This window comes from Lissotriton vulgaris, chromosome 10 (assembly GCF_964263255.1).
Source record: "Lissotriton vulgaris chromosome 10, aLisVul1.2, whole genome shotgun sequence".
Taxonomy (NCBI): Eukaryota; Metazoa; Chordata; class Amphibia; order Caudata; family Salamandridae; genus Lissotriton; species Lissotriton vulgaris.
The window spans coordinates 154,985,953-155,007,772 of record NC_141698.1 but is presented as its reverse complement, the minus strand read 5'-3'; the positions used below and the strand labels follow the sequence as shown (position 1 = coordinate 155,007,772).

General features: G+C 43.4%; 1 protein-coding gene across 4 annotated transcripts in view; it reads right to left on the bottom strand.

Moving 5' to 3' along the window:
• The window catches only part of CCZ1 (CCZ1 vacuolar protein trafficking and biogenesis associated), a 302,840-nt gene that overhangs the window by 241,091 nt on the left and 39,929 nt on the right, over positions 1–21,820 (bottom strand). For all 4 annotated transcript variants that reach the window (XM_086940736.1, XM_086940735.1, XM_086940734.1 and 1 more), the window contains one exon: positions 17,968–18,085. The gene's annotated coding sequence lies outside the window, so the exon portion shown is untranslated. The remainder of the gene's footprint in view (positions 1–17,967; positions 18,086–21,820) is intronic.

The window sequence follows — 21,820 nt, the reverse complement described above, 5'->3', positions numbered from 1 at the left end:
ACAAGAGAGAAGAGAAAAGAAAAGGGTCGGAGTGCAGAAGGAAAGAGGAAGACAGGAAGAAAGAAAGATGGTGAAAACCCCGGAGTAATAAAACTGAAACGAGAGAGGAAAATGGATGGAAGCTAAAAAGCCAAGAACTTGGGACAAGCGAAGCAGAGGGCCAAAGGAGGGTGGAAATTGCTAAAAGGAGGGAAGAAGTGACAAATGCACAAGAGATACAAGAAAAAGTAATGAGGGGGAAGAACAAAGGTTGTGAGGGTTAAAGTGAAAGCTAGGAGTCAAAAGCGAAATACGTGTGTAGGAGTTGAGGCTGCTTTGCAGAGACGAACATAAGGAAAATGTGGAAGTGAAATGGCAAGGACTAAGGGTTTTAACAAGAGGAGTGGGTGTGCTTGAGGGTGCTGTTGTAATGGGCAGGCCAGGTAATGGTAGAGGTGCGCATCTGTATTAGTAAAAGCTGATATACTTATTAAACGCAGACTGTAGGATGTTCAGACGTATACTTGCAACAAAAAAAAATGCATGGTGAGCATTTTTCCCTCAGTAATGTGTGTAGACCAGCAAGGCTTTACTGGGCAGGCAGTTTAGTGAGCTCGTTTAGTGAACACGTATAGGCTGCATCGACTTTGCTGTCTAACAACTAAAACACACTTGGTATCATACTGGGTATTATTTTTGCATGGAAGGTTTTGTTTGCCTCTTGCATTTGGTTTTAAAAGTTTCATATTTGTGGTTGTTTGGTTGCAAGTTTTTTACTAGGGAAAACGAATACTTCGATGTTTCTGTTGCTTCAACGTGTTATGGTTATTTAAATGTGAAGCAATGATCCTGTGTCGAATACTTAATTTGCATATTTTTTGCCTTGAAGCCTGCACATTGAAAAGAAGCGTACCGTTTTTATTCATGTTTTTCTTTAGCATTTCACAAAGAATGTATCTGAATGCAAGTTAAACGTATAAACCAATTGCCGATGGTTTTCTTTTACTTTTACTCTCGCTTACTTCCAAACTTTGACACAAACACATACCCAAGCTCAAACGACCACTGGTTGCGGTGGGAACCCAGCGCCGCAACTGACAAATAGGTATACCGAAGAGCAGCCTGCTGAGAAGTGGCATCAAAGGGGTGTATGTGACCTACTACCCATGCAGACCACCTTCTTACATAACTGTTGGTGCACAGGGGTCTGTATAGTACATTGCGGCACAACAAGACTGCATGGACTTGCTTGAAGCACAGAATTGTGTAGCTGAGTCGTGTCTGCATTTCCTTCAAGACATTAGAATTGAAAGTGAACCAAACGCGTGTGTAAATATAAGTATGACACAACGATTAAAATTCAGGAACACACCATCAAAGTGCCCTTTCAACTGTTTTAACTAGTGTTCGTTCAGAGACTGAGCTTCAGAAAAATCTCAAGGTACATGAAGGGCATGAATGAGGGAGGGAGGAGGAACAATGGCGGAAGCGTCTGCAGATTGCTTTAATTAACAGAGCGCCCCTTCACTCTGAGTCCGAGCAACGGTGGAGGGGGGGCGGAGCATATTTACCATATATAATGGCCTAGCATATTTACCATATATAATGGCCTATCAAATATTTTTTATTCACAATGTAAGGTTTTTTAAATATAAATAAAAGAAATACCTGATATGCACACAAGACTTCCATGTATGTAATTTTTAGTTTAACCGGCTTCTGACCCGCGCCTCGGGAGGTTAATAGATCCTTGCTCTCCCTCCTCCCCCTCATTCATGGCGGGCTGCCAGTCTGAAAGCCGTAAAGGCGGGTGTTGGTTGGGTAGCTGCAGGAGCACCAACTACAACTGGGAGAGAGGCTGCCGCCCGTGTGTGCTGCGGAGGCAGAGCGACGAGGAAGGGAAGGTGAGGGTTGTCCCCATATGGAAAGGAAGAAAATCAAAACACACCATGAAGCTGACAGCGCGTCTGCTAAAAAAAAAAAATGTGTGGTGAAAACGAGGCCTGACACGCAAACAGGATTTCCGGCCGGTGGAAAGGAGAGGCCTGACACGCAGGAAATGTCCTGAAGGGGGCGGAGTAAGGAGCGGGCTGCGGAGTCTGGACAGGACGAGAGGAGCCGGTGAGGGGCGGCGTCGGGGCACATTGACGGTGCCCGCCCCCCCCCCCCGTGATGGAAGCCCTGCGTTTCCCCGGTGAGCGGGGTTGGGAGTGTGTGTGTGCGCGTGTGTGTGTATGTAGGGGGGGGGGGCGCTTGTATGTACCTGCGTGTGTTGTACCTGTGTGTGTGCCTGCCTGCGTGTTTGTGGGGGGGGTGGCAGCGTGTTTAGGTGTGCCTGTGTGGTGTGTGAGCAGGGGTGTGGGGGCTGGCTGTGCGCGCATGATTGACTGTGTGTGATTGAGAGTGAATGGCAGGCAGGGGATGTGCACGACGCCGGCTGGGCGTGCGCGCCCACAAGGTGAAATCGCCGATGGGAAGCTCGTGCACATCCCCTGTCTCACATTCATCGGAACACGCCAACAAAAGATGTCTTCGCAGACAGCAGGCTTCACCTGCTTTTACGTCTGCTCAACCTAAAAAGGACCTGCAGAGCTAATCAGAGCTGTCACATAACCTATAATATAAAAATACACGTCTGTCTCTCACACATATTCATTCAGCACACAGCTAAGCACTGCAACCCATAACATGATAACCACATGTATGACATTTATACACTCCCTCCATAGGTTCAAAGCCAAGACCTTCCTCTACCAACCACACACCCACTTGTTGTAGCATGCTACCCATGAAGACAAGCTCTTCAGCATCCCACGCGGGGGTAGTAAGCACTACACCAATACAATAACACAATATTACAACATACAGTACAAAATGCAAGCTCACCACACTTGAGTCCCATTATACTTCTCATCATCAGCAGGATTGATTGGGTCATGTCCAAAATCAAAGAAAAGGGTAAAGACGTGCTAAATGATGACCCCCACTTTGTGAAGGCGCTAGTGTCACCACTGTCTCACCACAGGAACACCATTCTTCCTGCACATATTTTCCAGCCCCACAAGTGTGCCACATGCAAAACACATGCACACAATCCCACCCCTCACACCACACAACGGGGACGCCCATTTTCTGCCTCGCCACATTGCTGCCACAGTGGCCTGCTGCTGTCACCGTCATCATCAGCGCCAGGAGGCGCTTTAAAAACCACTGCTGGCTCCCGCAACGCGGGCAACCGTTTTCTGCCTCGCCGCATTGCTGCCTCACCGGGAAAGCTCCTAAGCGGCCTGCTGCCACCAACATCATCATCCGCGCCAAGAGGCGCTTAAAAAACATTGCGGGCTCCCCTAGTGAGGGACGCCCGTTTTCATACGCTCTTGCTTGCGAGAGATATTGTATACAACAGTCTTGCTGTCCATCCATTGCTTAACATTTGTTGGCTTCATTGCCACTCTTAATGGCTGCCTTTTAATTAGCTAGCCAGTGCAGGTTACACGTCTTCTTTCAGCTGGAAGGTGGACCAAGTACTGATTGCTTCAGCTTGATTGCCTTCTTTCTGCTGTTCACGTGGATATTGAGGCACTAATTTGATTTTTTCTTCTTCCCTGTCATCCTTGTGGAACCTCTTGTAGCTATGTATTACCTTGCCACACACACTTCAAAACCGCCATTTTTTCCTTTGAAATGGATGTTTGGAACAACAGATGTTATCTGCTTTTATTGTGAAAACAGATTTTATCTGCTTTTAAATGTATTTTCACTAAGACATGGGCACAGTTATTTTCTTTATGTAATATGACATTTTGCAAAAAATTGTATTTTTTGTTTTCAAGCATAGGGAGATTAATTGATTTGCTCACAATCACATGGGTGTTATACCGACCCTAATAAGCATTGGCAAAGCCAATAGGTCTCGCCTTAAGACTATTGGCTCTGCCATTGCCTTTTGTTAATGCTGTACTGCATGGGCATTGCCAACTTTGGAAAATATTTGTAGTGATGCTGTATAGCAGTATGACTACTGTGCAGCATGGCTAAATATAATAATTAAAAAAAGACTAAGATGCATCCAGCTCTAATGTACTTTAAAAATAAAAAAAGTGAATTAGCCCTGGCTGGGTCATAGCGCTTTTTCAAATGTTTTAGCCTCACTGTAAAGCATCTGCTCTGCTGTACAGCACTGCAACAAAACATTGCCAAAGCCAATAGCTCTCTTAGGCGAGACCTACTGGTTTTGCCAATGCTGGTTTCATTCACTTTCCTTTATTTTGGCTCATTTGAACCATAAAAGGTATAAGAAAAAAACAGTGTTTTAAAAAATGAAATAAAACCATACAGATTCACTAAAAAGGAAGAAGACATATACAATTACAATACAGTTTCAATAAAAGCTTAAAATCCTCTATACAGTTCTTTGGCATGGATAAAATCCAATAAAATTAATATGAATGCTAAAACCCTAGGAATAAAATTCTATAAAATCTAAGTCCAAGTCAGACCGATTCTATATACAATCAATGTAATGAGAGCTTTAACAATGGAAAAAGAGCCCAGACTCGTAAATCCAAAAACAACTCAGACTGTGCAAAGTGGCCGCTGGGCAAAGAGAGATCTTGCATCTTGTTTCCATTTGGTTTTAATGCATTCGTTCGAATGCACCATATTAAGGGAAAGTAGCTTGAGATTAATAAAAAAAAAATACAATCTCTAGTATTTGTTTTGCATATTCTCATGGTATTTGATCGATCAGTAAAGCCAAGAAGTCGGTATAGAGGAACGATCCAATATGATCATTGGTTTGCATAAGCTTTACAAAATAATAAGGCACGCTCGTCATTTTAAACTACCTGGCAGCCCATTTGACAAATGTTGGATGAGTTTTAATTTTTATTCCAAAAACAAGTAAAGGGGGCCAATGGCAGAATCCCCAATCTAAATTTTATGTAAAGTGCACGTGAAGATGGGTTGGTGACAAACTTCATAAATGACTCAAAGTCTGGTACACATTTGAACAACAGGTAGGAATCTACAAGGCTGCCAGAAGAAAGAGCCGAGATTTTGGCTCCTAGGACAAAGTCCCAGTAACACATTTTTACCTTTTCACATGCATCTCGCAACAATGCAGTAAGATGTAACCAATAATGATTCAAGCCAAGCCTTAGTAACCAAGTGTTTAAAGTGTAGTAGCCAGGGAATTTTGCTATCTGATTGGCCAGATAATAAATCCCTGACCCAATACCAATAGGGAGCCAAATCCTCAGTTTCGCAAGCCTAATCCAGTATTGGATGGGCCTCAATGCAGCAATGTCTGAAACTGATCTAAGGTTTAGATCAAATCTTATTGGCAGGGCTGAGGCACTAGTGGGAAGTCTCAGAAGAAAAATTATGAAGGTATTTTTTAAGAATGTCAAGGTTGCAATGATCCCACAAATCTGCCCTATACAAGGCTGCTACACAGGCTTGGATCTTATAGATCTCAAAAGGGGGTGAGATAGCAAAAGCACATGCCCTCATAGCCAAGCTTATGATGGATCCAGTTCTTTGTCTTAGTGCCAATAGATTTTTCTCTATCTGGGGTAACCATCTGTGGGAGTCATTCATTCTCGCACCCAAACAGTCAAAATTCATAAACCCTGGCAAGCGTCTTGCCCTCTAGAGATACTTTGCCCTTTTTTTGTGGGCACTAAAAACCATGTATTTTGTTTTATTGCTATTAATTTCTAGTCCATGGGCCTTGCAAAAAAAGACAACATTTTCCCAAAAGAATAGATAAGGCCTGTACAGTTTTGGAGAGGAGCAAAGTGTCGTCTGCTGAAAGAAGGCTCCGTATTTTGTGCAAACCATTTTCACTGTCTAAAAGATAGAAGATACATCCATTTATGTATAAGAGAAAAGGCGAAGGGGCCAGGACGCACCCTTGGTGGACGCCTCATATAACGGGAATAGCCTGCATCAGTTACCCAGCTGCCCATCACCTAACCCTTTCAAATTTTCAGTGAACAGGGTCCTTATCAGAGACAGCAAACTCATGGGGACCACTACCCTTCCCAGAACCTCCTAAAGTTTTGCCCTTGGGACTACATCACACGCGGCGTAGATGTCCACGAAAGCTACAAATAACGACCCCCGGTCTATATCTACTGTCTTACTTTTTATAGAGAGAAACAGAAAGAGGTGATCAACTTTACTTATGTTGGGTCTAAATCCAGTCTGGAAATGTGATAGCACTCGTCACAAGGATATCCAACCCCGCTGTCTAGTTAAAATTTGCATGCTGTGAATTTTTGGTATATATCAAGTTTATAGGACTGTAGTTTTCAGGGGCCAATTTATCTCCCTTTTTAAATATTTGGATAAATTCTGCTCCTTTTCAGAAACTCGGGATAGCCGCTCCTGCCATTAAAGCATTCAACAGAGAATTTACATAGGGACCTCAGATCTGAGGCTCAAATCTAAATAAATCAGCTTGAATTCTGTCTTTGCCAGGGGCTTTCCCAGGTCTCAGGACCTGGATTGCAGCGTAAGTTTCCTCTAGGGAAAATTACACTAAATCTTCAATGGAGGCAGATGTTAAAGCACCTAGTTTACCTTCATATGGTCCATATTTATCTGCAAAGAGAACTGAAAAGACTTGACCCAGTCCCCCAGGGGTATATGACAGTCAGGGCAGACTGAGTCAAGGTTCAAAAACACTTTATTTGAATAACGTCGTATCCACAAAAGCGGACTTAGTCTCTACGCCCATTGTGTGTAACCAAATGGCAAAAATTCTTCGTGTCCTTGTGTTTTGATGCATCCAACAGGGCTTCCCAAATTCTAACCCCCCCACTGGGCTTTGATAATTTTAATAGCCCTAGCGTATTTCCATCTTGCTTCAATAATCTCTTTTCTTTGATTGGTTTTTAGGGCATTCACCAAATCCTTTTTTACTTTTATACAAGAATTATTGAACCATTAATTTATTCTCAGTTTTCGGGGAGCTCTATGGGTATTTAAATCTTTCACAAACATTTTCCTAACTTGGGGAAGAAACTTTCATAAAGGGTCACAGCCTGGGAGGGGTCAGGGTTTGATGTGCTAAAACTCGTAATTCGTCAGAGACAATTCTTAAATCTTGTTTGGCCTCTTCCGATTTGGATACAACCTCAGATTGCGTTTGTTGTTAGTTAACACAGTAGGGTTATATGCTGCAAATGTATCTGGACACTCCATGGCCCCTATACGGGTCATTTTCCAATCAGGAAGTGAACTCCATCACAGCGGTCTAGGACTACCATATCTACTATTTCATGCCATATCCGTACATACATTAAGATAAAATCAATATTACTTAACAGCTACCCCTCTCAAACGTTGATTTGGCCCTAGTGTCTGAAATAAATTGGCCATTACACGGCCTCAGGCCATAGGAAACCATTTTATGTATAATCTGGAGGGCAACAGAACTCATTCTGGGAGCATTCCTAAGGGAAGAGTAGGGGGGAATTCCCAAATATTCATTAATCTTCTTCCCTGATTAATTCCAGGAATGGGGCATAGAGCTCAAAACACGTGTTGAAGTCCCCTGCGATAATTACATAGTGGCTACAACTAAAATCTACTAAAAGAGCATTCAAAATTCTTCAGGTTTGGGAAAAATTCTTCCTACGTAGACATGGAAGAGCTTCCCATGGGCAAAATCCCAGCTGGATAGTCCTCTCAACTAGCGAGAGCTGGTGGGTATTTGTAGCAGAGAGAGAGATAGAAGGAGTTAACAGTCAGTCAATCACTGCCAAGCTGCTCTCCTGAAAACTAAGAGTTGCTCTCATACTTCTGCTCAGAGACACTTCATGTCACAATGAAACCACTACTTTCCCCCCTTCCTTGGACTCAACCAATCCTGAGGCCAAAGGTTTTAACTTAAAACACATTTCTGAGCCATTTGGGGGAGGAGTGCACTGGTCTAATAAAATCAGACCTTCAACGAGTTCAGGGGAGATTAAACTTATATCAATAGAGTCTCAAGGTCCGAAAGGCGCTGTAAAGCGTTTTACATACATTATATCTGAATAGACAATCAAATGACATTGCCAGATGTGTTTAATCTAGTGAACAGCCTTGTTTTTCAATGAGTCGCTACATTCAATGGAACCAGGTCATAGCTTCCGGACTCTTACCATAATGTCTGAATGGTCTGTTCTAGGGAGAAAGCTCTGCATTATACTTTTACAAACTAAACCGGGGAAGATGAAAGATCATAATTACAAGTCCCATTGGCTGAACCACTTGACCGCAACAGAATAGAATGATTAGGGGGGGGCTTGGACATTCTCCGACATCCAAACAGCAGATGGAAATAGGGCAGCTCCAATATCAGAACATCGACCCAAGCGCCCATGTTGATTTCAGTGATTGCTTTGAAGTACTGTTCGAAAGGTGAAAAACTGTTCTTCAGGAGTGGCTAATGGTCTCTTCATACCCCCAGTCAATGCAGAGCTGGTAAACTGACTGACTGACTGAAATTCTTATAAAGTGCACGAATGCCGCAGCGTCTTGGTGCTGAGAGTACTAATAAGCACAATGGGGCAGATTTAGGACTGGGTGAAGAGCCAGGTTTTTAAGGACTTTCTAAAGCTCATTTTAGATTTTTGTGCACGCAACAGGGGGGGCAATGAATTCCACAATTTTGCAGCTTGATGGGAGAAGGATTTGCCACCCCATCGAGATCTGTTTATTCTGGGCTGGCACACTAGGTCTTAATTGGTTGACCTCATGGTTCTGGAGGATACATAACGAGGTAGAAGTTTGATGAAATCATCTGGTCCTTTACCATACAATGACCTGTGTACCAAACAGAGGGCCTTAAACTGAATGCGGCGCCTAACCGGGAGCCAGTGAAGCTCCCGAATGGCTTTAGAAGTGGGGTGCCGCTTGGGGAGATTAAGCAGTACTCTAGCCGCTGCATTTTGGATTGCCTGCAGCTTGGTCAGTTGTTTCTCTCCTGCTCCCAGGTAGAGGGAGTTACAGTAATCTACCCGGGACATAACCAGGGCTCCCATCACCGTCTTTCTTAATGCAGTTGGAATGTAAGGCAGGATATTTCTAAGCACCTTAATGCTATAGAAGCAGGTAGATGTCACCTGGTTGATCTGAGCCTTGCCCGATAGATCCTTGTCGAATAGGAAACCAAGGTTCCTGACCTTATCAACTGGGGCAGGGCAAGACCCTGCCTCAGGAGGCCACCATAGATCATTCCAGATGGACGGCATATGGCCGAATTCAATGATTTCGGTTTTGTCCGTGTTTAATCTAAGAAAGTTGTGGCTCATCCACTATCTCACCCCAGCTAGGCAGCTCCTAAAGCGCTCTGCTATGGTTTCAGTAGGTTGAGAGATTGACACTACAATTTGAGTGTCATCGGCGTAAGACACCAAATGTAGGCCATAGGATCTATCAGCGCTGCTAGGGGAGTAACATACAGGTTAAACAGCGTGGGTGACAATGCTGAGCCCTGCGGGACTCCACCTGGAAGAGAATTCGGCTGATTGTAGCCAGTTCCAAAGTACCTGTTGCGTTTGTGTGTCTAAAAAGGAGGTGACAAGAGTCAAAGCATTACCGGTGAGGCCTAGAGTAACTAGTCTTTTTAGCAGGACGGAGTGATTTACAGTGTCGAAGGCCGCTGTCAAATCTAATAAGATCAGGGCCGTCCGACCACCCTCGTCCATAGTCTTACGTATTTTTTCTGTGGCCATAATGAGAGCTGATTCAGTGGAATGATATGGTCTGAAACCATGTTGTGAGGGATCTAACAGTTTCTTTTCATCTATGTATTTCAGGATTTCTTGATTCATGGCCTTTTCCAGGATTTTTGCAGGTAGTGGCAGACAGGAAATGGGGCGGTAGTGTTTAGGCACGGAGGGATCCAGATTCTCCTTCTTAATGATAGGTCTAATACAGGCCTTCTTCCAACTGCTGGGGAATTCACCAGTATCAATAATCTTATTGAGTAAGGGAGTTAGCACATTCACAATGCTCTCTGGAACCGCTCTTCATCTCTATGAAGCAGCTGTAGCAAGGGCTTTAATGTCTCTGGCAAATTGCTGAGAATCTTGACCATGCCAAGTAGAATTTGCTTCAGATTTGAGACTTCATCCCTGGGAGCAGAACTTAAACCAATTGCTTCATTAAATGGGTCCCAGGTAGAAGAAATAGGTAGAGAAGGTGCAGGAATAATCTGCAAGTGAGAAGCTGGGGTGGAATACTCCTGTAGGTGGGCATACCTATTAGATCATTAAATATTAATGTAAACTTGAGAATCCCCTTTAGAATCGGAGATGGAAGCAGAATTTTTGTGAGAGCCCAGTATAGGAGGTTGCGTCGGGTTAGGATGGATGGCAGATAAAGTTGGATTTCTCCCATCACTGTTCTTCATCTATACTACTATTATAAAGGAAGAACTTTGAACCTTTGAGGCGGGTAAACTCGGGAACCACAGCGCCAATCCACACACCTGATACATTGTTGTAATTATCAGGGTATGCAGATGGACATAGGCTATATAAATTTAAAAAATATAAGTTATTAAAAAAATGTACGAGAAAAAAAAAGTAGTCCAATGGAAGTAGCGCCGGCCACGACGTGCGTGCTGACATCAGGAGCGCGGGGAGGAGCGGTGTCCAGGAGCGCGAGGAGGAGCAGCGGACATGAGCGCTGGGAGGAGCGGCGGACAGGCGGGGATGAGCAGTGGACAGGCTGGGAGGAGCGGAGAGAAGCGGCGGGCAGGCGGGGAGGAGCGGTGAGGAGCGGCGGACCGGTGAACTCAGGAGCACGGGGAGTTGCGGCGGATGAGGTAAGGCTCCGGGAGACCCACGGACAGTGTCGGGGCGGGCGGGGGCCCTGAAGCCAAGGTCGGGACGGGCTGCTACTCCGGGGGACCCATGGACAATGTCGGGGCCGGCGGGGGCAGGGGCCGGCGGGGGCCCTGAAGCCTAATTGCTCCCAGACAAGGTCGGGACGGGCTGCTAGTTTTGAATAAATCAGGAACCCGCCCGTCCCCCGCTTTAGTGACTTTGCTCCATTCATGTCTTAAGTTTTTAAAATAGTATCCATCTCTTCAGTTAAATTACCAATCTCTTTTGTTCCGCAGTTCACAGCTGCATGTCTTGACTGTTTAGGACGTTTTGGTTGGGCAGCCGTACTCACAGGACTAATTTGTGCCTTCCGTTTACCCATTCTCATACAACAGTAAGGGAGTGCAATATGTGGATGCTACAGTACCTTCAGATTCCAAATGTGCTGGACCTGTAGTATCCAGGGCCAAGAGCTAAGGGGGTGGCCCTGCCCTGTCCACTCCTGGTCCAGGCAGGGCCCGGGAGCATCCCACGCGGTGGTAGATGAGGGCTGATTTTATGCGCCTGATGAGCAACAGGTCAGAGCCCAGCCTCCTGACAAAGTGAGAGCAGTATGGGACCTGGAGTCCCCAGTGAGCGCCTCCCTTCACCATTCATTACTTAATACTCTTTCTGCTGCCACCCCTGGAAACCAATTTTTAGGATTCTAGAGCATGTATTTTCCCCCTATGTACAGCACCTATCTGAAGTAGTTGAAATGAGGAGAGTGATTGTTTGCCAAGAAGATTGGAATTCGCCACCTTGGAATGGTAAAATAAAAGTTCAATAAGAAATCAATGGCCTGTTAGGTCTTGCATAGACAGCCCATGCGCTGTCTCTTTGAGACATTTTGTTTACAGTTAGAAGGCTTACAGCCCACCCATTGCTTCTTATTTTTTTAGCTGAATGTCGAGTTTGAAACACTAGCTTTTATGTGGTCATCGCCTGTTACCTTGCCCAAACAAAGCAAACACAAGTGCATGGACGGAGCACTGAAACTTTTCAGACACTCACCGGTCATCATCTCCTTGTGTTTGCAGGGTATGTCCAGTCGTGGGTCCCTTGCTCACTTTGCCTCTGGATTCAAGCTAGCATGGCTGATGAGGGGTGTTACTCCGAAACCGATCCCAGGATGCTTGTTTTCGGTCCAGGGAAGACCGGGTTAGTCAGTTCTGGCTGGACTGTTCCCATGAGGCATGGGCTCAAGACTTATCTGAATATAGCTGGGTCTGAACTGCGGTGGTGAAGTGAGCTAAAGAACGATGATGGATTCAACCCAGATCTGTGATTAGGGGTTAGTGCCTGAAAAGTTTCAGGACTCCGTCCATCATCGCCTTGTGTTAGCGCTATTTTAATTATTAGCCATGGATCGTTAACGGAGCTTGAGAACACATTTAAAAGTGCTTTATATTAACATTGGCTATTTAAAGTATGTACAGATAAGGGCTAAAAAAAATGCCTTTAGCTGATTTTGCTTAGTTTTGTACCCGCTGGGACAACATAATACAAGTGGTGCCGATAAAAAAAAAACAGTCAGGTGGTAACTCTAGCCATGACCCCTCCCTGGCAATACTCTGTCACAGGTTGTCTATAATGTCTTACATTGCACCTCTTGTGGCTGCTCCGGCCGATGTCCTGTCTCTTTTAACTGGGTAAACTGAAATGCGGTTAGCACAGATATGTGATTGGGGCAACAGGACACAGTACCTTTAGTGTAGGTTTCTGAAAAATAGAATTCTTAACGTAACTGCACTTGCACTGTCCTTACATGCTCATCACTTGGAATCCACTTCTTGAAAGTAGGTATTCTCTATAAACCATGCAGTGATACAACAAACTCTTGATCTGTCCGCTTTACTTGTTTTGAGGGTCACTACTGGGTAATGTGCCAATGGGCTACAGAGCTCTTTCTTGTGACTGAAGCAATTTCACAAGCTATTTTATGTTCCAACCATTGGCTTGAACTCGAGTGGCGAAGCAAGCTAAAGAACGATGATAGATTCAACCCAGATCTGTGAGTTGGGGTGAGTGTCCGAAAAGTTTTAGCGCTCCGTTCATCATCTCCTTGTGTTTGCTTTGTTTCCCCTAAGTTGGCAAGGTATGCCCAGACATGGGTCACTTGCTCTCTTTGCCACTGGATTCAAGCTAGCCTGGCTGATGAGGGGCGTTACACCAAGATACGGTCCCAAGATGCTTGTATCCGGTCCAGGGAAGACGTGGCTTGGCAGTTCGGGCTGGACTCTTCCCATGAGGCACAAGGTCAAGACTGCTTTGCATATAGCTGGGTCTGAACTTGAAATGAGGTATCCTCTATAAACCATGCAGTGGTACATCAAACTCTTGGTCTGGCTTTTTACTGGTTTTGAGGGTCACTACTGGGTAATGTGCCAATGGGCTACAAAGCTCTTTCTTGTGAATGAAGCCATTTCACAAGCTATTTTATGTTGCACCCATTGGCTTGATCCAGGTAACATGCGAAGGTTCGTGAACATACTGTTGCAAGCTTTTTTACAACAAGGTCTGAGATTTGTTGGGCACACCACTCCGGCAAAGAAGCACACCTCTTGCTAGTCGAGGCGCTATGTTTCACGACTATGGAGTACTTCAAAGAAGGGAGGATGAAATGGAAGCTTCAAGCAGTGGAGGTTAAAGTTTGGCTATTAGTCACAGAGTGTCAGAAAGTTATATTTGTTATTGCTTAAGTGAAGACCTCGAGTTCGGCTGAGACACTACGAGGAGGTTTTGTTCAGTGAGAAACAAATGCATTTATTATTTTTAATGATTTGTCGAGACCAGGAAGAGTGGTGCAATTTTAAACATTAGATTCGCTTGCACGTATTGGCGGATGGAATATTAAAGCATGTTCAATTGTCATTTTCAGTTTTCCCTGACGAAGGGCCTTAGAGGTCCGAAATGCATCGGATGTTAATAAACTGCTACTGATGAATCAGGCTGTAGTCGTGTTCTTGAAGAACGGTTCGGATGGCCCAGCAGGAGCATTAGAAACTTGGGAAATGGCGGTTCCTTGCATGCGGATCAGAATTATTTCAAGCAAAAAAGTGGATTATGAATCCAGTGCAAAATGCGTTGAAAAAACTTTGAAGTCATAAATATGATGAATTATTTTTGAAAATGTAATTCAAAAGGCTGTACCAATGGTTAGGGGAAGAAAGTTGTCCCAAATTGTTGTTGTGTACTACAGAGCAGCACCATTGTTAACTTCATCCTACCTACTCAAAATGCATGTATGATGAACGATGGCGCTTTCATCATTTGTACTTTCCACCTGGCAGAAAGCTTTCCATTGTTTTGGCTGGCCAATGTGAGTGAGTATAGAGGTCACCCAAGGACCCATTGCTTCTGGATGTGATAGATCACACAACTGAGCAGAATTAACCGATGAGGAAGGAGATGTGGTCTAGCGGTTGCGTTAACACCAACTATTACTTTAAAGCACTAACAGGAAGTGTCATACATGGTTTGTGCAAAAGACATGGTAACACAAAATTTAAAACTCTAGTTTTGAGACAGACACCTTTTTGCACATAGCAAATCAAAACAAATATTTTTGGCAGTCCTCTTGCACAAATTGTGTGATCCTCTGCATGTAAATTCACTTTCCATCATAATGGTTCATTTCATGCCAAATGGTAGTATATTTATAATGGCTACACACAAGCATTAATCAAAATATAAGTTAATATAATTAATGGTAACATCAATTATAGACAATTCTTCTACAAAAGTTAAACCCTACCTGCTGACAGAAACATAAAACTTTAACATAATAATTATTTCCACATTGTACATTACAGGTTGAATTCTTTATATATGCCTAAATAGGAATAGGTGCTACAATTCCCCACTTCAATTGTAATTATTGTATGGCCCTGAGAGGAATGAAAGGTTAAGCTGCTACTCCCAGAATTTGAATAAGTGATTTGCAGCTCCGATATGGGTTTGAAGTAACTAGGACATGTTTACACGAACACACATTACACAATAGAACTATTAGATGTGTCCAAAATTCACAATCTACTTTCATGTATTTGTGCAAATTTCTGCTAAAATTATGCAGTTACACAAAATTACATGTTATTTAGCGATGCCGCACAGTCTGAGGATGCTGTATTGCATGTCTAAAAACCGTTGGCAGAGCCAATAAGCCCCAAAGGCAAGACCTACTGGCTTTGCCAATGCTTGTTTTTGCTGATGTTGTTCCTTATCAGCAAGTAAGCATTTTGTTTGTTTTTCATTTTGCCAATGTGGAGCATCATCGGCAAAAACATTGGTAAAGCAAAATGTTAAGATAATGAATTAAAAAGGTGAGACATTTTGATGTTGCCAATGATTGTTAATATTTATATGCTGCCACTAGCTGAGCTACGTCAAATGGATTTTCATATATTAATTCTAGGGACGCCAAGTGAGAGCCTGAATTGAAGAAAAATATAGAAAATAGAATCTCGGACTGTTTAGTTCAAATTCGGTGATAGGTGCATAAGACTAATCATTCTTTTAACAAGATACAAGCAAAGGAAATGGTGGTAGTGTTCCCCTAAAGGAGGGAAAACGTCCGCACATAAAGTACTATTCTTCTCAGTGTAATTCTTTAAGGCGTATAGTTAAAAACGAGATAATTATTAAGTTGTCTGCAAACGGTGCTTTTGTGGCCTGATACACACCCACCACCAGGGATGTCAAATAAGGCATGAATGCCTAAATCACACGAAAAAAAGATAACAAGCCACTTCAGCACTCCTGTTTGTGTTCAATTAGTATATACCATAGAAAATCATCTGGCTATATTCAGAGTCCAAACCCGTTATATTGTCTAAAGTTAATCCATAATCCTAGTTTGTATAATGTCCGTATTTGTATTCATACAACTCCAAATTCAGAGATCCAAGTTAGGTTGTATTCCTCAAAAGATTCTTTTATTAAATACCAATAATTTTATAACAACTTCACAGCTCACACCGCCGACACGTGTTTCGTCTCACAGAGACATTTTCAAGGCAAAGAAAAGGAGATGTGCGGACGACTGATGCCAAGCGACCACGGTATTGCGGCGGGAATGTATCACCCGGTAGTGTCTCCTCACAATAGATAGAAAGGAAGGTTTTGTTAACCTATCCCCTATCAGTAAACAAATGGCTGTTATGTCAGTTCCTCTAATGTTCAATAGAGTTGCCGTTGGCGCAAAAGATCAAAGTTCAGTATATCGAATATATCCTGAACCTAACCGCCAATATCACTCAAAATGTACGCACCCGTATTTGTAGTTTAGTCAAACAGAGCTTGGCGGGTAGTCTCTCCTGGTAATACGAACGAATTTGTGGTAAACAAGACCCTGATAAGCCTCTAACAAGTCGAATGTCGGCCGACTCCGTAACTGTCGTCAAAACTGTTCCTTATGATGCCTGGAAACATATGCCTGAGGCTATGATGAACCTAAGGGAAGGCAAGGTACATGACTTTTTTAATTTAAACAAACCATAAATATTAATAGGGACTTGTTTTTGTAGGGTCCTTTTCAGCATAATTCCACTTGCTTCATCTTGCAGCACACGCTCTAGTAATACACTGGGTACCAGTCGTGCTTGGCGCCTTTTGCCCCCCAATTCTACACTCCTCAGTGTTGACCAGGTATGTATGTGCCACATTGCTAAACACTCATACCTGGTCGCAAAATCGCATAGGTCCTTGGCTTTGGAAATAATCACTAAATCATTCAGACTAGGAATAAAACACTCCGGCTCTGATTTATAGAAACACTACAAATGACTATTTTCAAAATGATTCACCCCCCCTCTCTGAGTCCTCTGCTCCCAGTCATCCAGCTGGAGTACAACAGGACTGTAGTCCGGGCCTCGTCTGTGAACACAACTGGTGGTTCATGCTTGGAAGAAGAGGCTTCCCGGGGACGGATGCCCCTGAAGCAGTGCTCCGGGGCCCAGGTCTGTGCACTATGCAGCTGCAGCCCGGCTCTCCCTGTGCATTCTGGGACTTGTAGTCCCGTTCGCCTCAGTACAGCTCCCCGGGGCTCTGCACAGACACAGACAACGCGTCATATCCGGGCCTCCCTCTCCGGGTTCACGCCGCAGATGGTGTAGCCAATCAGCAGTCTGGACTCCGTCGCTTCCGGGTCACGGGCGGCAGAGCAGCCACAGGGACACTTCTGACGGGGCCCGTCACTGCACCGGAAGTGCTTCAGAGGATCTTCAAGGAGACCGGAAGCAAATCCGCAAGACACCCGGACAGATCATGGCGCCGCTGCCCGGTGAGGGGAGGAGGGTTGAGGGGGCTGAGAGTCTGGACAGAGTAGACAATGAGAGGGCAGGGAGGGAGGACAAGGGCAGGGCGACAAATTGTAAAAAAAAAAAAAACAAGCATTGGCAGTGCCACGAGCTCTGGCTTTAAAGGAGTGGGGCATAGTAATGTAAAGCATTGCAAGTAGACAGTGTGAGGCTGGACAGGTATTGATGTGGAAACAGAACTGTGGAATAATAATGCTGCAGGCCTCAAGGTGAGGCGAAAGTTACACTGGCAAGCCTGAGAAAAAGAACAGAACGTACCTAGTGATCCAGGACACTTGATTAGCATCATAATGTCCTGTTTGTGCCGCTGAAATGTCAAGCTCAAGCATCTGTATAAATAAACAAGGGCTCCGCCATGACGCCGATTTTCTGTTTTTCTGCCGTCCCACTTGGACGGCCTCGGCCTGCTGGCGTAAAAGGTTTAATATCTTCTTTATGGGGCCATCTGTTTCGCCCCAATAACAAACTTTTTACGCCAGAAGTAAGTCAGGGCAGCCAGTCCAAGTGGGACGGCCCTAAAAAAGAAAAGAGTACGTCACTGTAAGCTCTTTTCCAATGGCTGGCCGCCGTTTAGCATGAACGGTGAAGCCAGCCAATGGAAAAGAGGGGCGGGGCTTAAACTCTGCTAGTGAAAGCTACCCAAAAACATAAAATCTCGCCAGCGAGACTACGCATGTGCTCAGCCTATGCTAGCAGAGACCTTCAAAATCTGCGTTATCACTCTAGGAATTATTTAGGGAATACATAAAACATGAATGCATGAGTTCAGCACAACCAAGTATCAATTAAAATGTTCTCACCACACTACTGTCAGCCTTTGTTACTGCAACTTGAGTGCAAGGGGGACTTCAATCCGTGACGACCTATGCCAGGTCTGGTGGCCATGAGGCACAATTCATGCCAATCACAGCTCGAGTACTGCATGAGGACAGAAGAGAAAGTACAAGATATTTTATATGAAGGAGAAGTAACCACTGGAAAAGTAAAAGGTTACTTACCTGTGACCACTGACTTGCAGAGTGTTAGGTTTAATTACATGTGATGTGTACAACGCTGCCTTCCAGTGCTGGATCTAGAATATTACAATCTATTTTTGTATTTGAAGCCTTTTACTTTAAGGTAAAGTGACAGAAAGGCGCAATACGGTGGAGCTAGGAAACAGATGCCACTGTTACGTAATTAGAAATCATACTGATCTATATCATTGCTTGGTACTAGATACTAACTAATAAAGTCTCACATTTTAGAAAAACGCCCTGAAGTACACTTGCGCAAGATCATGGGTAGTAAAAACATAACACTATTTTTCAATTAACTCACATGACTTTATAACTGCAAAACTATAAGTGGTTAGATGACTACAATAGGAAAAATATGTTCTCAGGTCAAATAGGACAAAAACAAGGTCAAGACCGGTTTACCAATAATCAATCATTAAGGTGGCCAGAAAAATGAATGGACAAATCTGCTAAAAACCAATCTATACCAATACCTCAATTCTAGAATTTAGATCAGCTGCTATAGCTAATGTATTATTACGTCTCACGAGGATGAGCTAGGACAAGCAAATGAGTGACTTCACCCTGCAGATGAGTGACAAACGGGTGAGCTAATATAGCAGTCCTCGCAAATTTGCTGGCCAACTGGATCCTTTGATTATGCATAAACCAACATTTCCTCTCTACAAGGGTCCGTGCCCTGAAATTCACCCTGCAAAGTCCCATATCTGACACGCAACTCATTATGTAATATTCAAAGTTGATATAATAAAATTCTGAGGATGATTTCCTCTAGCCTAAAGACACCCGCATGAAGAGAAAACTGACTGCTATTTATCTTACAATCTTACAATTGGCAAGATGCCTCTTTGCTAGAACAACATGGAAGCCATTTGCGGATTTTGAGTCCATTTAAACAGAACACTTTTTTTGGGAACACTCCGATACGCTTTAGACAAATCCAGCAGGAAAAAAATAAACAGTCAAAGGTAGCATCTTTTTACCTTCCTACACAGTGTGAAATAATCCTCAGTTAAATGAAATGATTAATGTGCTACAGCAGTGGATCTTAACCTATGATCACGAGACCCCTGGGGGTTCACAAAGCCTACTGAGAGGGTCTGCACCTGTTTATAAAATAAAATATTACCTGATTAATGGTGTACATACAAAAAAAAAAGAAAAATCTACAACTGAAAATTTTAAAACGTCCTGTAAATGTGAAGGAATTTGAAATTGGACACGAAAAATTAAGTTGGTATACTCATATTAGTTTATGGGAGGAGTGCAAGTGAATTAAACACAATATAGCATGGATGATCTGCTGCCTCAAATCAATTTAGAAAACTCTGACCTTCCCATAAGAAATGTGTATGTTAGATTTGTGAGTTAAATAAAATATTTATTAATTTGTGCATTTGTAGGATGAATGTTTCTTTGCATAATTTTGTGCATTGTTTAACGGTTCAAATCCTCGACATTTCTTAGCACGGGGTGCTCGAATTTCCTATAATGATTCCGTTGGGCACTGAATTTCAGTACTGATTAAATAGGGGTCCACAGAAATCAAAAAGGATAAGAACCACTGCGCTTGGGTATTTGCAACAAGAACCTGAATTTCTCAAATGCTTCTTGTTCTCTATCTGTACACAGTTAACCTAGAAATAAGACTGCTGTAGAAAAATGACAAGGGCATGGTTGGTAGAGAGAGTTGGAACTCAACAAAAAATATCTTTTGCTAAGAATTACTCTGTTAATGGCTAGATTTATCTTCGACTTCCTTATAGCTGCAAGAAATATATGACTTACAACCGCTGCCTGGCAGTCTCTTTTTGCTACTGAAGACGCAAGAACTCTCAGAATCATTTAGCTTCTTACTAAGGGAGCTGTTTAGGGACCGGCACAAACAATGGGCACTAAAACTCTATGGCGCAAATAACACTTGTGCTAGTGTTTTTTGGGTTGTGCAACAGATTTAGAAATCAGTGGAAGAAAAGGGCAATAATATGTGCACAGCATGTTGGGTGTTCACTTTATGAATGTTATTTCTTCATTTTACAAGAATTGCACTTGCATTTACCACCAGCTAAGAGTGCAGTGCAAACGCAAGCTATGAGCAATACCACATTGCACCCAGCTGTAAACTGCCACTTGTACGTGCACCAGTTTTACAGCCAGATTCTAAACGAGACCATAACTGCCATGTCTTGTATTGGCATGGGTAGCACGACTCTCAATACAGCCAAGATCCCAGGGAATTATGTTAATTTCGAACATGGAACAAAACACATGGGGTTAAAAGTCGACTCAATAGCCTTTATTAAGGTGGTATCAATATGCTCTTTGACCCCGGTCAGGCACCGGGATATGTTTGGAACAACTGACACATGTTGGAAGGGATACCAGACAAGGGTTTCTATGACTTATATTTGGGTCTTGGCCCAAGGCCCATAAATTCTGTGTGGTCCTGGTGAATCTCATAAAAGAAATCATTTATTTCCCTCCCGCTGGACACTGAGGTGCTCCTGTGAGGTTATCTGGGGAGGATAGGATATGCTCAATGTGCTCACCTATGGGATGCCTCCTTACCCAATATCTCCTAGCAGGAATACCAACTATGGCCCATTACTGGAAGCAGTAGACTCCTGCACTTCTGGGTTTGTGGTGGACACAGGTCTGGCATATCTACTTGATTGAAAGATTGACTGAAGTACAAGGCAACAAAATGATGAAATAAGAATATGCAAAACACAGAACTCTCTAGCTCCTCCTTAGTCAGAAATCTGATACACAATGCTATTACAGAACCTGAGCCTAAGCGCTACGGTTTCTTCAATGCTGGTGTCTACAAAAATAACAATTTGATGAATACTTTTCACAAGCCTCAGGCCTCCAGTCTAGGTACAGAGTCTGTGCTTTAATCAGTCAAAAGAACACACCTATTTTAAGCCTTTATCTTACAACTACTTGAGAGCTACCAGGTTCGGTTGTTACACCTCAAAGGTACCAGAAATAGAAATAATGTTGTCAGTGCTGACTAAGGTATTTGCTACTGTGCAAAGTGTTTAGGAGTTTTTGCAAAGTTTCAATATGTTCTTTATTAAACGTCTTCTGACCCAAATACAAACATGCCTCCCAAAAACATGGATGTTCCCGCCCCCTAAAGCTGACAAGCAAACCATCCCTCAACTAGGTGTTGCAAGTACAGTATCTGGTATTCGATGGAGGGGATACGAGTCAAGGGACAGCACTAGACCGAACGATTTCTATTGGGTAACTAAGGGTGGTTTTGGAGCCCGTCCACCACAATACCTTCAAGGGGGATAAGGTATTTAAATAGCTGTTTAAACTTTCAGACAGAGTCGCAGATGGATTTTTTTTTACCGCAAAGGGCAACTACAGGTCCAGGGGCTCTGACTCTCACATCCAACACAAAGCTGGAGATAAGAGGTGTGGAGCTCAAGCGTTAAAATATTGGGAACTGTTTCATGGATTTACACACAGTCAATGGTTACTGAATCAGGGCAGTAGATGGAACAAAGGTGTGGTAGGTTTTGAGATTACTGGGGTCAACTCCAGGCTCACTTATTCTTCCCTGAAGCAAAGTTGGGAGTCAGGGGCAAAATAAGCTTACCAACCATGACGAGACAAACAA